The 12,855-nt window shown below is 43.7% G+C and overlaps 1 long non-coding RNA gene across 2 annotated transcripts in view; it reads left to right on the forward strand.

The window, feature by feature from the left end:
* LOC128843365 (uncharacterized) overlaps window positions 1-12,855 on the forward strand; it is a 93,037-nt gene that overhangs the window by 60,747 nt on the left and 19,435 nt on the right. For both annotated transcript variants that reach the window (XR_008446230.1, XR_008446231.1), the window contains exon 2: window positions 1,965-2,151. This is a non-coding gene — a long non-coding RNA (uncharacterized LOC128843365). The remainder of the gene's footprint in view (window positions 1-1,964; window positions 2,152-12,855) is intronic.

Raw genomic sequence — 12,855 nt, forward strand, 5'->3', positions numbered from 1 at the left:
ACAATTGCTCCCTGAGAGGAGGGAGTGGTGTAGCTGGCAAACCCAGAGAAGGAAGGGAGAGCCAAAGGTTAGGAAAAGGGGTCAGGGAAATGCAGCAAGGTACAGGGTGGCACAGACCTAGACTGCTGACTAGAGGGTCCCTGAGCCAGAATCCACCCAAAGTAGAGGGTGGGCCGGGTTTCCCAACCAGTCACTGGGGAAATGGCATTGGCAGGGAAGCACATAGGAAGACTGCCTGAGCCTGTTTGAGAGAAGAGACCCTCTGACCCCTGGAAGGGGAAACCACAATAGTGACCTAGCTGGAGGGCTGCGTCCTGGAGCGAGAGAGGGACTGCCGGATGACTTACAGCTGTGTGGGGAGGCATTGAACTGGTGAGCTATTCCCTAGAACGGCCAGGAGGAGGCACGATACCCGTGGTGAGTACAGTCCCCGTCACAGGAGGTCTCTCTGGTTTAGGCTGACTGATAAATCACATCCACCAGGGGTCATGATGAGACTCTGTCCTTTCGATTCTATTTTGTTGAACTTGAAACGCTCTTCTACCTTCACTTCCAGGAACTCAAAAGTCACATACTTGCATTTCTACCTCTAACTATTTTTAATTCTTTTAGTTACAGTAGTTGCCACTAATCATAAATGATAACAAAAGGAGTATTTCTTTTTCTATTCACTGGAGAAAAGTAAGGGTGGGATCCCACAAATCACTATGTGGCAAACTTTGGTAAATGCTGACTCGCTCCTGGTGACCACTCCATGGAGAGAAGGGGCGCATATGAATGCGAAGAGTCTTTCTTCATACTGTGCAGGCAAGGCTTGTGAATGTGGTTGACGTCATCTCTGATACTCGATAAGATGTTGAATCCAAAGGGTTATTTAAGGGGATTCGGTTTAGGGCTTGACGGGAAGTAAATATCGTATCAAATGATCAGCTCCTGAAGGGGGAAAATAGCCTTTAAGTGTATTACAATAAATTGTTGCTGGATGCTTTTGTACGTTTTCCACTGGCAGGGGGTGTTATTTATGAGCGGCAATCAGGACTTAGATGCATGGGATGTATGTCAATTTGTCATGTTGCTTTTCCTTACAGTGTGTTTCTTTAATTAAAAAAAAAAAATCAGTTGGGGTGTGTGTGTAAGTTTAGGGTCACAATATGTCCGGGCCTCTTTGTTGAGCCCGCATTCTCTAAGGAAGCTGCACCAGTTCTCTTTCTGGAGCAGCCTACTCCCTCCTCTCCACTGGCTTAGCCGCACCTGCTGGCATGTTGGGGGAGGGTACAGGCAGGCTCGATTCCCCACCCGCCAGCATGGGAGTGGGAGCAGCCCAATGTGGCTTCGCTCCCATGCCCACCCACCATACAGGTAGCAGCCTCTTGGGTGCAAGGGGACTTTCTGTGCCCCTTTTACTCCTTTGCACAAGTTCAGCGGTGTCACAATCTGGCCTGACACTTTGAAAGCAGCGCTGAGACTGGCACTCCTATACCCGAAAGCACGTGGGAGGCCATTCTCTCTGGGGGAAGAGCTGTAATGACAACTGAGTGGCTTGTCTGACAGGCACTGAGGACAGTGTGTGTGGGGACAATAGTGAAAACACTTTAAAAGCGCTCAGCTGGTGCATTGGCACGTGTGGTGCCTCATGCATATGTTTTTAAAATGGAGTCAACGTGGTGCTCAGAGAAGAACAACAAACTGGATTAATTTTATACCAGGTACAGCATGAGCAATCGCAGGTCATGCTTTTCCCCCCATCCCAGCTCTGCCAGGGCACCCGAGTCTAACACCCCTGCTATTCCAATTCTGGACTCCTCTGCCCTTACGCAGTGACCTGTTGCTGCATTGTGTTATACCATGTGGTGGGTTGGGATAGGTAGGTCTTTTAAAAAAAAGACACATTAAAATACAGTATCAACTGTGAGCTAAGTAGGATTGGAACCAAATTTTCATTCTGATTATTCTTTCTGCACTAGACGGGTTCCAACACTTGCTGATTTTGCATTTGGAGACCATTCCTTGCACAGCTCGAGAGCTGAGGCCAATTCCTTGCTTCACACAGCTACTGGATGGTGCACCCTTGTGGGCTTTGGACAAGACTTTCATCCAGCAGCTACTGGGTGAATGTTGAGTTCTGGAGCGCAGCTGCTTCATTGGAACAAGGTGAGCTTGCCTTTTTCTACTGGCGAGAGGTGCCTGGGCGTAAGCAGAAACCACAGTTGGTGCCTTTGGACTCTCCTGGTTGGACCCTGGTTTTGCCTGTTGAGGAAACAGAGCTGCTTCTGAGCCAGAAAGACCTGGTAGGGCCAGAGGGAGGTTGCTCTCTTCCTCTTCTCCCACTCTACAGCAGCTGGGCTCAAACTCCATGTGGTGCTTTGTCTCTTGTCCGTAGGAGGAGGGTCAGCTGGCAGGCCTGGTGGGGATTAGTGCTCCACACACCACTAGGACCTTTCTGGTTGCACAGGTGACTAGCCCCAAAAGAAGTGTTTAATGAGAGGTTAGCAGCAGGCCTGCAAGACTCTGGATTCATCTTGCTTTCTGGCTGGGCCAAATATTAGCAAGTGTGTGACATTAGTATTATTCATATGTGAATCTGTGGCTTCGTAAACTCCCAAATGAATGAGATGCCTATACATAGCCCTAAGAGTAATATCACTGTTTCAGAGTCATTCACATCTCTTCTTCGTGCTGGAGTCAGAGACAGAAAGCAGACAGGGTTCAGGACTATGAAAAGCCCATTTTCCTTTGCTGAAGATGTGAATTATTTTATTTAGAGGAATCGTTTAGAAACAAGCTTGGGGGGAAAACAGATTTTTATCCACTCATGTCTTCACTGTCCTGACTTTTTCTTAAAAATAAGCAGATTCTTTCTATATAAACATTGACATTTCTTTCAATAAATTTCCAGTGGCTGTCTGAAACAGTTGTCTCTCCAGAATGTTACTGATTATTTTAGTAATTCCAGCATTTGACAGGTATCTATGAATTAGAAGACTGTCTAAAGTTTAAAGTGAATTCAGGGATGCTGGGACAATTTGTATAGTGGGGGTGCTGAGAGCCATTGAACCAAACTGTAAACGCTGTATATGATGGAAACCGCTTCAAGCCAGGGGATACGGCAGCACCCCCAGCACCCCTAGTTTCAGCACCTATGAGTAAATCCATTGTTACCGTGAACAAAATAATACTCCAAAGACTGAAAATCACCTTAGAATTGCTGTTTCTTATTGCTACATTTAAGGTTTTAGTTACTCTTCCATTTTTATGCTCAATGGATTGGCAATTTTTATTTGTGTGGTGTTGAACCAGGGCAATATATAGCTATGAGAGCTGGGGGGGGTTGTTTTTTTTTAAATCCCATCCCATGGGAAATGCTGAGAGTTTGAAATTCCATTTTGCCAAATATCAGGACAAAAAGTAGAAATCTTGGAATTTTTCATGAAACTAAATATTCCAAAACCCCTGGTGAAGTCAGGGGGGATGAGAGGGGTGTTCTACTCTAGACCCAGTCTTCCCATTGAGAATTTGACTTAAGTTGGCTCAGGAACTGACCCAACGGCGCCTTCTTTGGGCTTCCACTTTTTTTGCTTTCTAGAAGTGTCTTTCTTCCTCCTGTCTTCTTGAGGCCTGACACTGAAAGCCACCCAGTGCTGTTTGAGTGCTGAACAGCTGTTCAAAATTATTCAGTAAATTGCAACTTCTTGGCATGCAGTAAAAGAGTGAATCAGACAGGACATTCCAATAGGAGATGAAAAATTATTTAAATAAACTTAATCAATATTTTTCCTCATCCTCCACTACCTCTGCTGCCCCCAGCTGAAGCCTGTGATTGCTCCTATTTTACCCTGCCTCATAACAGACAAATACGAAAAAAGTAATTCACCCATAGACGGTATTGAGGAAAAGAATTTAATAGGATTCCAAAATGGATTAGACACAAAAATATTAAAGGATAAAAGTGTATCTGGGATACCAACCCTCATGCTTCAGGACATAAGGCGACATGCCAACTGTCTGGGGGTAGGAAGAAACTTGCCTCCACTGGAAACATGCTGTTAATAGTTGTCAGTGCGTATTAAGGAAGGGGACTGTGACAGAGTGCTGGAGGCTAACAAGTGAGCCAACTTTCTGATCACTTATGCACCAGTTGGTTCCCTGGGAGAAGGCTGATTGGGGAATATTAGCTGATGAACCAATTAGCCATCAACTGATGGCTATAAAAAGGAAGAGGGGAGAGGATTGGGTTAGCTGAGTTCAGTATGCTCTGAGATCTCAAGGGAGGGAGTTCTCTGTTCCTCTCTGGTCCTGTGGGGCAAGCAATCCCTGTAAATACTTCGTTGTACAAGATTGTATAGGGGTTGGTGCCGGGAATATAAATAATGTGGAGGTGTCACTCACTGTAGAGTCAGAGGCTTCTGTGCATCGGAGGGCGTGGATGGAGCCCACCCATTACAGGAACTTACAACTTCTTTGCATCTGGAGCAGGACCGGCTCTACCATTTTTGCCGCCCCAAGCAAAACAAAAAACCAAAAACCACTTGGTCTGCCGCCCAAACTGCCAAAGGGGAAGAAGAAAAAAAAAGGCCGCTCGGACTGCCACCCGAACTGCTGAAGCAAAAAAAAAAAAACAAGTCACCTGGACTGTGCTGCCCCAAGAATGGACGGAATGCCGCCCCAAGAATGGACGGAATGCCGCCCCTTAGCATATGCCGCCCCAGGCACGTGCTTCCTCCACTGGTGCCTGGAGCCGGCCCTGATCTGGAGCCAGTAAGCATAGAAGACAGGATAGCAGAGCTGTGATCTGATATGGGTCTGCTTCTGTCTTTGGCTAGTGCAGCCTCTTCATAAAGAAAGGAATTTATAAAAGAAACGGAGCCAAGAGGTGACCTGCCTTTTTGTTCTGTTTGTACAGAGCCTAACAGAAGAGGATCGTGGTCCATGAACAGGGCTGCTAGGCACTATGGTAATACAAATCAATGGGTAAAAGTACTGTGTGCTAATCCCCCAAGCAGAGGGGATGAAGCCACTGAGGACAGCTCGGTCACATGGGCTTACATTATGGCATGCACTGGGGAAAGCATGTGAATGTAAAAAGAACTACCTCGATCCGTTATTTTTGTGGTGCGGACGTCAGTCACTTGTAAATTCCCCCAAACTTTTAAACAGATGGCAATTATAAGCAGATGGTGATGGGGAGTGAAGAGTTTTGTCAGATGATTTTCTAACTGAATTAGTCCATAAATATAAATGAATTCCAGGCTGCATTCTGTTCACCTCTCTTCATCCTCCTACAGAGGAAGCTCTATTGGTTAAATAATATGAGTGAGGGGCCAACAGATCTGGGGTTTATTCCTGACTCTGCCACTTGCTTGCTATCTGATCTGAAACAAACTCTTCTGTCCTTCAGCTTTCCTCTTTGCAAAGTAGGGGGTGTTGTAAAGTTTAACTAGTAGTTGTAAAGTGCTTTGAGATTGAAGGTGCTAGAAAAGTGCATTTTGTCTCTCTAAATTAGAACATCTGGAAATGGCTATAGAGTCGACTGCAGTTGCTTGATCCCTCTGTTGTCCAAAAACTTTGCTCAGCGTGCATAAGGGTATATTTTTCTGATATAACTATTTGTATTACCATAGCACCCTTATCATGGGCCAGGATCCCATTGTGCTAGAGTCTGTACAAACACAGACCAAAAAAAGACAGTCTCTGCTCCCAAAGGAGCCTACAATCGAAGTAAAAAACAAGAGACAGATGCATATAGACAAACTGAGGAGTACAAGGAAACAATGAGATATTTGCATGCTAGACAGTGGACTCAGCATACTAATGGCCTAACTGTGTTGTCAAGGCTTTTGTGGGCATCCTGGCAAAGGAGGATAATGAGAGAGCTCTGCAGATGTTTGAGGAGTATAACCTCTCAGGCATGATGGGAGAAAGCACAAAGCTAGTTTCCCTGCACTGTCCCCAATAATGGCAGTACTATTACAAGGACACACCATCTGCATTCCAAACAGTGAGGTAAATATGTTCTAGCTAATGATTGTTTGAAAGCACCACAGATTGTGACACCGCTAATCCAGGTCCCAAGATTTGGAGGAGAGCACTTGGGGCATCTTGCACAGAGGCATATGGAATCTTGGGGCTTTTCCTGGACAAGAATAGCATGGGCGTTAGAAGGCTCCCTAAATGCAGCAGGATAGCAAGACACCACACTCCTTCTCTCCTCTCCCTCTGTGCCAGCCCATGGTGTAGACCCAGTATGGCACTCTGATAAGATGTAGCAATCACCATTCCTGTGTGTGATCCCCAACCACACCTAAATATGTTAAAAGAAGAACAGGAGTACTTGTGGCACCTTAGAGACTAACAAATTTATTAGAGCATAAGCTTTCGTGGACTACAGCCCATGTTGTGCTCTCTGCCTCCAGCCATGAACTCCACGAATCTGGCCCTTGGCTCCAGTCATTGCTTGGTGGTGTTAACACATGCGTCCATAAATGCAAAACTGCCAAATGAAACCAGGAAGCCTTCTGTTCTTTAAAGGCTTCAGCTTTATGTATTGGCCTATTTCAGGTATTTTTAGTACTCAGAGGACTTAATTCTTCTCTCATCCCAGGGAAAATCAGAAGACACTTGTTTGAAGTCATTGGCTTATAAGCAGGTATAAATGAGATGAGAATCCGGACAAATATATTCAAGAAAGCATGACAACAAAACTGTCTTTATTACTATCTCTCCCATTTGTAAAATGATGGAACTGGTGATACTTTGCTTCATGGAGTGCTTTAGGATCTATGGATGAAAAGCGGCATACGTGCCGAGTATAAATAAATACTGTCCCCCCTGCAATAGTTAAACACCTTCTTAAGGAGCTGTCTTTGAGATAAGACTTTCTTGCCCACTCTTCTACAGTAGCCGATATGGAATACTAAGCATTAGCTGAATCAGTATTGCCTTTCTAAGGCTTGGCCGAACACGTACCAGTTACATACCCAATCCAAAAAGCTTTACAAGAGATGAGCACAACCAGACCCTTTTGTTGAATAAAGCCAATCTGTCCTATTATTAAGCACTCCCGCCCCAAAGTGGTATTTCTATTGGAAGCCTTATCAGAGGGAAAGAAGCTGCTCTGACTCCCAGGAAAGGATGGAGACATGTTGAAGGAGAAGCTTATATTTCTGAGTCCTGCACTCTAGGTGTTCTGGAGACGGAGGACTCTGTCTCCAAGCAGATGGTTGACCCAGCATCTTTGATAGCACTTCCCCAGCAAGTACTTTAACTGTGCCTTTGATGTGTTGACAAGTTTGAGACACTTGCCATTGTAATGCAGCAGCATAGCTATTCAGCTGAATGCCTCACACGGAAAGTATTTATTTAATTTAGCCTAGTGTTATCAAAGATCTGAATATTACACAGGCATCAGACTTAAACCTCTCCACCTGACTGCCACTACATTCTTCCGAGGCATCTATAACGAGAGATAATCTCTGCAATCATAGATTCTCATATAAATACGTTCGCTTTCTAAATACTCTGCTTCAATATTTAACGCTTGAGGGAAATCATGAGAAGTACCTTTTTAATCATATTTGTGTATGATCATGCATTAATATTAACAAAAACAGATGCTAAGAAAAGATCTGAAAATACTTGCCTGCAAATCCAAAGCTGCAGCATTTATCTCCTTCTGTACTTCAAAATTAACACCGGCTGCTAGCAAATAATAATGTAACACCAATGTATAGAGCATTACTTGCAATCACCAGCAAACACTGCCCTAAGAAAGAATAAAGTTGCTCTGACAGCAAAAATCCTTAGATACTGTTTTTATTATTTCATGTGCCATTAGCCTGGGATTTGTGGGAAATGTTGCCTAATTAAACTAGGATTTTTAAGTACCAGACAGCACAAAGACCAGCAACAGGTGATCATCCTGATGTCTCTGTATGACAGAACTTGATAGTATGGCTCTGGGCAAATTTTAATTGTGTGTTTACTACACTTTTTCTCCAGCTGGGGAAATAAACTGCAGAGTTATTCATTGCTCTTTTCCCCCACTCTCAACCCCCCACCATCTCCCAATCTGTAAGATATGTCGGAGTGTGAAGCAACTAGAAATTATAACAGTGATTTCCCCAAAGCGGGAGGAATGTAACCTTTTTGTGTGTTTGCCATTCTGGAAAGTAGGTTTGATTATCAACTCTGTGTGCCCCCTTCCCCCACTCCCCAAAGGGGGGGGAAACACACTAGTTTGACACAGAACTGTAGAGATCCAGAAAAGTCGTAGATTCCAAGGCCAGAAGGGAATATTGTGATCATCTAGTCTGACCTCCTGTATGACACAGGCCATAGAACTTCCCCAAAATAATTCCTAGAGCAGATCTTTTAGGAAAACATCCAATCTTGTTTTAAAAATTGTCAGTGATGGAGAGTCCACCATGACCCTTAGTAAATTGTTCCATTGGTTAGTTACCCTCACTGTAAAAAATGTATGCCTTATTTCCCGTCTGAATTTGTTCAGCTTCAACATTATACTATCAGCTATCCATCCTCTATCTATTATACATTTCTATACTAGATTGAAGAGCCCACTGTCAAATATTTGATCCCCATGTAGATTCTTACAGACTGTAACCATCACCCCTTAACATTCTTTTTGTTAAGGTACATAGATTGACTCAAGGAGCTCAGTCACTGCAAGGCATGTTTTCCAATCTGTAATCACTCTTCTCTGAACCCTCTCCAATTTATCAACACCCTTCTTGAATTGTGGGCAGCAGAACAGGACACCATACTCCAGTGGAGGTCACACTAGTGCAAAACAGATTCCCTTGTCTATGCAAGCCTGAGATTACATTAGCTCTCTTGGCCACAGCATCACATCGGGAGGTCATGTTCAACTGATCATCCACCAACACATGCCCCCCCACCCCCATCTCTTTCAGAGTTACTGCTTCCCAGGGTAGTCTACCATTTTGTAAGTATGGCCTACATTCTTTGTTCCTAGATGTATACATTTAGCCCTATTAAAACACGTAGTTTGCTTTGTACCCAGTTTTCCAAGACATCCAAATCACTCTGAATCAGTGACCCGTCCTCTTAATTATTTAACACTCCTCCAACTCTTGTCATTTACAAACTTTAGCCGTGATTTTTGTTTTCTTCCAGTTCATTGATAAAAACATTAAATAGCATAGGGCCAAGAACTGATCCCCTGCAGTACCACACTGGAAACACACCTAGTCAATGATGATTCTTCCCTATTTATACTTACACTTTTGAGACTTAGCCAGTTTTCAGTCCATTTACTTTTTATATCCTTCTATTTTTTTAACCAAAATGTTGTGCAGTACCAAGTCAAACACCTTACATAAGCCTAAGTATACTATGTCAACACTATTACCTTTATCAGCCAAACTTGTAATCACATTAAAAATATATATCAAGTTAGGATCTATTTTCCATAAACCCATGTTGATTTGCATTAATTACATTACCCTCCTTTAATTCTTTATCCCATATCAGCCACTCCATTATCTTACCTGGGACTGATGTCAGACTCACAGGCCTATAATTGCCTAAACCCATACCATTTATCCTCTTAAAAAATTATCACAACATTAGCTTTCTTCCAGTCTTCTGGAACTTTCCCAGTGCTCCAAAACGTATTGAAAATCAACATTAATGGTCTAGCAAGCTACTTGACTGGCTCTTTTAAAACTCTTGGATACAAGTTATCTGGAGCTGCTGATTTAAAAATGTCTAACTTTATAGTAGCTTCTGTTTAACATCTTACAGAGATACTAATGAATGGAATGAGTGTTATCACCATATGATGAGACTGCATCATCTGTTTTCCGCCTCTCCTCCAAATACAGAACAGAAATATTTATTGAACACTTCTGCCTTTGTCATAGTCCTGCACTGTCAGGTTTTTTGTTTGTTCGTTTTTGTTTCTAGTATATTTAGAAAACTGCTTCTTATTATCCTTAATTCTGCTGGCCATAGATTTCTCCTTGTGTCCCTTGGCCTCCCTTATCAACTTTCTACAATTCCAAATTTCTGATTTATATTCATTACTATCAACTTCCCCTTTCTTCCATTTGTTATATCTGTTTCAGCGGCCTTCACTTCCCCTCTAAACCAGGTCAGTTTTTCAACAAATATGGCCTTCTTTCTAGATTGTGGTTTTTTTGGGCACCTAGTAAGGTGTTCTTAAATTTCCAATGCTCATTTTTCTGATTTAAATTCTTCCTCATGGCTGATTTGGCTGATAACTGTTTTCAACTTTGAAATTGGCCCTGTTAAAGCTCCACATACATATATTACCGGTCTGGACTTTATTCTGCTTGTACATTATAAATATGATCAAGTTGTACCTAAGCCACCATTACATTTTTAGTTCCGTGATCCATTTCTAAGGTCTAATAAAGAATTCCCCCATGATCAATGTAACACTTCTTGAGACAGGAAATTATCATCTATAATGTTTAGAAATTTTAAGGATGTTTTAGTACTAGCAGCATGAGACCTCCAGCTGAAAGTCCCCCATGATCACACAGCCTTTTTCCTACACATTGTAGATAGGCACATAAGGTGTGATTTGGCGGCTGTAGCAAACACCAACTAATACCCCTATCTTGCGCTTTATCTGTTAGGACTCTGATCTATAAGCATTCAAGATCAATTTCTTCTGAGTTATTGGTGACTCAGAAACAGGTAATGCCATGTCTGACAGAGTGCCACTCCTCCGCCCCTTCTGCCCACTCAATCCTTCCTAGATAGGCTATACCATTGGTTTTAACATGCCAAGCATGTGAATCATCTCACCAGGCTTCAATAATGGCAACTAAATTGAACTTATATTCATAAATGAGCAATTCCAGTTCCTCATTACCCAGACACAATTCTTTGCACTGGTGTGTAGACAATTCACAAACTTCTTCTCCTCATGTTCTTTGGTCACTTGATTAATTCTGTTCTCAACATCTCAATTTGGGGTTCTTATATTTCCCCCCTCTTTTTACTCTTCCATTTTGCTATTCGTTTAACCCTCTCCTGATGACTTTAGCCAGCCTGTCCCCAACGAGATTGATCTGCCTTCTACTCAGGTGTAGGCCATCCAAACTGTACAGCCACTTCTTCCCCTCGGAGATGCACCAATGTTCCACAAAACCAAAACCTCAGCCCTACACCACTTAGCTAGCCAGCGATTCACTTCCAGAATCTTCTGCCTTCTGTCTTCCTCTGCTCATGGGACAGGGAAGATCACTTGGACATGCTTCTTGAGTTCCCTGAAGTGATCTACTATCTGCAAGATATCCTTCAATGCAGTGTCATTCGTGCAGATAGGAGCCATCACCAATGGATCCTTGCTGTTGATTTCAGAAACCTGACCAATCTGCGTGACCTCTTTTGTGTCTTGGCTTCTGGAAGGTGGCACGCCATCCTGTTGTCCATCTGTCCCTCACAGAATGTACTTTTGATTCTTCTGAGTATTGAATCTCTAACAAGGATAGTCTGATCTTGTTCATTTAGACCAGGGGTCGGCAACGTTTGGCACGCGGATCGCCAGGATAAGCACCCTAGTGGGCCAGGCCAGTTTGTTTACCTGCTGACGCAGCAGGTTCGGCCGATTGCAGCCCCCACTCGCCATGGTTCGCCGTCCCAGGCCAATGGGGGCGGCGGGAAGCGGCGCGGGCCAAGGGATGTGCTGGTCATTGGTCCTCATGGTCACTGAGATATCAAAGAGCTTTTCTCAAGGATTAGACTGTTCACACAGTCGTCGTGGACATATTCCAGTTGGGCAATTGTTTGTGTCTGAGTTACCAATAAAACCCCGCAAAGGGAGTGAGTTGGGATACTAAGAGTTTGATCCAAAGCCCACTTCAGTGGGTTTTGGTTCAAGCCCTAACTCAGTGTCTGCATCTTCTTAATAGCCTTCTGTTCCTGCAATAATTTTTTTCTTAACGTGGCAGAATAGAGGGAGATGTATGGGTTAACTTCTGGATTCAATTTGTCTTGTATTTTTGTTATTACTAATTTTAAAACCCTGGGAGAGAAGGGAGAAAGATGGCTTGGATTTGTGTCAATTACAATGGAACTCTGCAAAAAATAGAAGTAGTTTTAAACCACTTTCATGACATAAAATGTCATTCATGCAGATAGCTCAGAAAATTCTCAGATATTTATGTGGCTGGCATCCTTGTGTCCATTTCATAGTAGCCTCTAAGCCAGGGGTCAGCAATGTTTGGCACGCAGCTCACCAGGGTAAGCACCCTGGTGGGCCGGGCCAGTTTATTTACCTGCTGATGCAGCAGGTTCAGATGATCGCGGCCCCCACTGGCCGTAGTTCGCCGTCCCGGGCCAATGGGGGCGGCGAGAAGCGGCGCGGGCGAGCGATGTGCTGGCTGCGGCTTCCCGCCGCCCCCATTGGCCTGGGACGGCAAACCGTGGCCAGTGGGGGCCGCGATCGGCCGAACCTGCCGTGTCAGCAGGTAAATAAACTGGCCCGGCCAGCCAGGGTGCTTACCCTGGCAAGCCGCGTGCCAAACGTTGCCGACCCCTGCTCTAAGCTGTCTATTCCATGGCTGCACACAAATAAAACCTAGGCCAGAGCTTTTACAATTCCATAGGGTTCATTCTGCACCAGAAAAACATAACATTAATGGGTAATTCTATCCTCATGTGTTCCTTATAATAATAATTTAGTAACCAACACGTGCCTTCATTTAAGATACACAGTAAGACATTAACAACAAAAAGATCCCAAAGCTTTACTCTGAGGAAAAGCACAACTACTACCCTCTAGCAAATTCATACAAGTGTAGCAAATCTTCAAATAATAATTAATCTCATGTTCCAAATCAAAGT

This window comes from Malaclemys terrapin, chromosome 9, assembly GCF_027887155.1.
Source record: "Malaclemys terrapin pileata isolate rMalTer1 chromosome 9, rMalTer1.hap1, whole genome shotgun sequence".
NCBI classification, from domain to species: domain Eukaryota; kingdom Metazoa; phylum Chordata; order Testudines; family Emydidae; genus Malaclemys; species Malaclemys terrapin.